Source organism: Rattus norvegicus, chromosome 20 (assembly GCF_036323735.1).
Source record: "Rattus norvegicus strain BN/NHsdMcwi chromosome 20, GRCr8, whole genome shotgun sequence".
In the NCBI taxonomy this organism is placed as follows: domain Eukaryota; kingdom Metazoa; phylum Chordata; class Mammalia; order Rodentia; family Muridae; genus Rattus; species Rattus norvegicus.
In genome coordinates this window covers 17,071,614-17,076,612 of record NC_086038.1, presented here as the reverse complement: position 1 = coordinate 17,076,612, position 4,999 = coordinate 17,071,614, and the positions used below count along the sequence as shown (strand labels likewise).

Sequence of the window (4,999 nt, the reverse complement as noted above, 5' to 3'; positions counted from 1 at the left end):
GACACCATGGCCAAGAGTTCTCCCTGGTTTCCAAATGCATTTACATACATAAACACACACACACACACACACACACACACACACACACACACACACCTCTCTCTGAAAGTAGATCTTAGTTACTTGTAATACACACAGACACACACAAACACACAGACACAGACACACACAGACACACACAGATACACAGACACAGACACACACACACACACACACACACACACACACACACACACCTCTCTCTGAAAGTAGATCTTAGTTACTTGTAATACACACAGACACACACAAACACACAGACACAGACACACACAGACACACACAGATACACAGACACAGACACACACACACACACACACACACACACACACACACACACCCCTTTGTGAGACAGTATATTGCTAACTTGCCTGAAGTAGCAATCTTGTCATGATGTAGGTGGACATTGAAATACTTTGCCATACCTTCCAAACAATTCAATTAAAAAGGGTATTCAGCATGTAATTTCAGTGTGAACACTCTTCTATTCACGTCCGTTTGGGCAAGACAGCCAAATAGAAAGAAAATAGAAAGGCAAATAAATTAAATAATCCAAAAGGGCAGGAATATAGTACAAATTCTTCATGGTTGCTCATGACCCAAACAGCAGCTTACCCTGAGACTTTCAAGACTGAAACCTGGTAGAGTCTGATGGGCACATCCCAGAGTCAAGGTCTCTGTTGTCTCCTCTAAGGGTCTTGAACAAAATATCTGTGCTGGCATGTATAGCCACTCCAAACATGAATGGCATTAGAGAAATGTGACTGGGACAATTGACATCTGATGCATCTCTCACTGAAAATATTTCCAGCTGCCAGTTTGAACCTCAGGAAATCGCATGACCGGACTTTGTCACAAAACTCACTTTTTAGTTAAGAACCATGGATAATTTTGCCCTAGAAAGAGTTTTGCATAGAACGTATTCTCTTTAAACTGTCAGTGTGAGTCATGGAGAAGAAAAGGGCCCAGGGATAAAACGAAATGAAACATTAACTCCACCTGTCAACTTTCAAGGGACCACAGTCATCCAGTGTGAGATGGACAGAAAGAATGTGACTTCTCAGGAGGCCTTAGCAGGAGACGGACGTCTATCTCTTTCAGGTCAGGAAGTTCTCTTTGATATCTCTGAGGTTAGGCATACTTGATGACAGGCATGGAAAATGCATGTTGATCAGCAGAAGCAGGAATTGCTTCTGCTCATGGTCAAGCTTCATTCTCCACTTTGAAGTCTCAGAGGGAGAGAAAGAATGGAAAAGCCAGTGTGGAGAAAGAGGCCCATGTTTGCTTGTCAGCCATGGCCTATGGATTGCAAACTGGCTTGAGCTCTTTTTTTCTCTCTCAGACATAAGAAACTTTCAAGTGAAAACTTAAGCAAGAAAAACAAGTGGGAGATTTTGTTCTTTTTATAATTCTAGATGTCCTTAGCAATGCAATGTTTGTGGGGAAATATCAGAAGGAAAGTCTTGAGATACATTATAGAAAGTGGTTATATAAATATGCTTATAGAATGCATGTGCAAATTTATATATATACTTTATGCATTATATATCATATATGTTTATATAAAATATCCTTTCAATGTAAGCAACTGTGTTTTGCTTTGCATACAGAATTTTATTTTAAAAACCAATCTCTTTTTGCATCTTATGTAGCTATGAGTTCTTTCATGACCCGAATATTCATTTGGTTGGTGAGGTTGAATGTTTTGATATTTGCTTTACTTGTTTTATTGGGGGGGGGCGGTTTGCTTACTTACTGCCATTCAGACAGCAATCTGAGCTAGTTCTTTGCTTTGAAGGTCTAATGTCATGTTTTGCAAAGGCTGTTACTTGACCTCAGTGTTAAATACCCCTAGATTACAGAGCCTAGATGTATTCAGCTAACACACTGAGTTTGATGTAAATTTCAATGTGGCCCACATCTTTTAAATGTAATGAATTTTTATGTATATGGTGCTTTTTTTGAATGTGTGTCTGTGTGCCACATGTATGCCTGGTGCCTGTGGAGGCCAGAAGATATGTCTGATCACATGGAAAGAAATTCTATATGGTGGTTGTGAGCCTCTGTACTGGATAGTTTCCTGTGTCAACTTGCCATAAGCTGGAGTTATCACAGAGAAAGGGCTTTCGTTGGGGAGAATGCCTCCATGAGAGCCAGCTGTAAGGCATTTTCTCAATTAGTGATCAAAGGGAGAGGGCCCAGCCCAATGTGGGTGGTGACATCCCTAGGCTGGTAGTCTTGGGTTCTATAAATAAGCAAGCTGAGCAAGCCAGGGGAAGCAAGCCAGTAAGCAGTACCCCTCCATGGCCTCTGCATCAGCTCCTGCCTCCAAATTCCTGCCCAGTGTGAGTTCCAGTCCTGACTTCTTTTGGTGGAGAACAGCAATGTGGATGTGTAAGTTGAATAATCCCTTTCTTCCCCAACTTATTTCTTGGTCATCATGTTTTGTATAGGAATACAAACCCTGACTAAGACAGCCTCCATGTGGATGCTGCGAATCTAATCTGGGTTTTCTGGAAGAATAGTCTGTGCTCTCAATCACTGAATAATCTCTCTCCCCTAGTAGCTAATATTTTAATGAGAAAAGACTTCTCATTTTTCTGCTTCTTCCCTCGCTCCCTTCTCTCCCCTCCTTCTTTCTTTCCTTCATAGCATGTTGGGGCACTGTTGAGTGGGCAGTTGGAAGATGTAGGAGAATTTTCACCTGTTTCAGGTTCGCTGAAGAATTCATTGTTTTGGAAGTTTTTATTGTGTCTTACGGATTTTCGGTAACTTCTGGTTCCAGAATTTTCTCCTATTCCGTTGGAAGGTAGCAGGGGTCACTAGTAAAAGAAGCAACCCTACCTTCCTCATACCAGTTCTGCAGACAGTCTTAATGCCTAACTATGGCTTCTCCACCAAATGCCAGGCTATGCATCATTAATGTCAAGATGGACCAGACGTGGTTCTCTCCCATTAGCAAAAGACTCCCCCCTCCAGGGGGGTTTAATTTAACCATTTTAACATTATAGCTAATCCTTAAAATTAGTAGATTTTTAAGATTCCTTCTTTATGGAGATAAACTTGGCTTAGTGGGTTTAATCAGTTTCTGACTGGAGTATTACCCAACTCTTCTTTGTGTGACAATTCAATCCTACCAGTTAAAATGTCAAAAGGACAATAGGTAACAATTCCTTCCTCTTTTTAATGCCATCATCCAATTGACATGTGCTGAATATAGAAAGTAAATCTTTGATACTTTTTACTTTGCATTCACTTTGAACTCATATGTAATGATTCCAATAAAATTCAACCAAAGGTGAAAGGCGCCTAATTTGGTAGTGTGAATGCTGCACTGTGGGGCCGTGAACTGTCTCTCATGACACTGTGACAGTCTACTCCCCTTGTCCTTTAAACCCCAAGCCACGTGGGAATCCCTGACTTCTCACATGTAATGGCGGTTGAGTGGCTACAGTGTTGCAGTTTAGGCCAAGTTCCTTCCCTCAACTGGGCCATATTACCAGCGCAGCAAAACCATGGAGTCTGAGATTCCCTTACTGACCAAAAGTTCTTAGTTGAGTGCACTTTTTGTCATAATGGTACCAGTTACTTCTCTGTTGTTCTGACGAAGCGCCATGGCCAGAAGCAACTTCTAGAAGAAGAGTTTGTTGCGGTTTACAGTTCCAGAGGGAGAGTTCAAAATGGCTGCCGGAAGCTGAGAGCTCGTAACTCCATCCACAGGCAGGAAGTGAAGGGTGCAAACTCAAAGTGGGGCAAGGCTATGAAAGCCTACCCCCCCAGTAACGTACTTCCTTCAGCAAAACTGTGCCTCCTCCCTAAACATTGCAACCAACTGGGACAAAGTATTCAAACACTGGAGCTTGTAGGGGGACATTTCTCATCCAAGCTATCACAATGATCTTCTGAGGGCGGGGAGCAGGGACACCGGAATGGTAGGCAGTGCATTGCATTATGGGATTTCTGTGGCTCTTGCAGGGAAGATCATATTACTGCATTTCACATAAACACCTAGCAATGGAGACTCAGACGCTTTCTCTCTTCTTGGTCTGTTGCTTGCTCTTTCACCATCCATGGCTGACTCGTCTAGCAGAGTGCTGTTGCCCAGGCTACCGGCTTCCTTTTGGATCAGGATTGTACATCCAAGCACATGCCATTGGGAGGCTCCCTTTGATACCTCACAAGCAGATGAAGCCCTTTAGGTTGTTACTTGCCAAACTGGTCTCCTTACAACTTTAGAGTCTGAAGAGAAGAGGTTTTTGTAGTTAAATATTTTAGTTAATAGTGGATTTGCCCCCTTTCCATTAGTAACTGTCAGAAAGCCAAGCGTGAAGGAGTTTATTTAGGTCTATTGTTCCTCAGACAACATCGGGTTTGGAAAGTTCACCCTCTGCACATCTAGTGAATGATAGGAGGATGAGGATGTTAATTGTCCAGTATTCTAGTTATCTACTGATGTGTAGTAGAAGGCATTTGGGATTAAAGGTAGGGGGTGGAAGACAGATTTATCGTCCTTTATGGAGACTTTAAACGCTGAAGTTACACAGAGAAAAATCTTGTTTGAAGTGGGCTCTTAATTCCCTGGGGTTGGATGTGAGGCCCAAGCAGATGTGTAAGCTAGCAGGGGCTGGGCCATTTCTCAAGTGCACTCCTCGGTGGTCCAAGGCTTTCTTCAGTTCTTTGAAGGCAAATCTCTTCAGTCGTCAGCACTTCTTCCACTGACCTAGTTTTCTGTAAAGATCCATTCAAGAAAAGAATTTCTTTGGGAATTAGTTCGTTTCAGTAGAGGAATGAGGCAGAAGTATGTGTGCGCTCGCGCACACACACACACACACACACACACACACACACACACACACACACACACACACAGAGAGAGAGAGAGAGAGAGAGAGAGAGAGAGAGAGAGAGAGAGAGAGAGAGAGAGAATTTCGTGAGAGAAGACTGGTTCTTGGAGTCATGTGTG

The 4,999-nt window shown here is 42.6% G+C and overlaps 1 long non-coding RNA gene across 1 annotated transcript; it reads right to left on the bottom strand.

Annotated features, from left to right (window-relative positions):
- Positions 1-407: 407 nt before the first annotated feature.
- LOC108349052 (uncharacterized) lies at positions 408-3,950 on the bottom strand. Its single transcript, XR_005497692.2, has 2 exons — positions 3,578-3,950; positions 408-520 (listed from the first exon to the last, which is right to left on the bottom strand). It is a non-coding gene; the product is annotated as an uncharacterized LOC108349052 (long non-coding RNA).
- Positions 3,951-4,999: the final 1,049 nt, after the last annotated feature.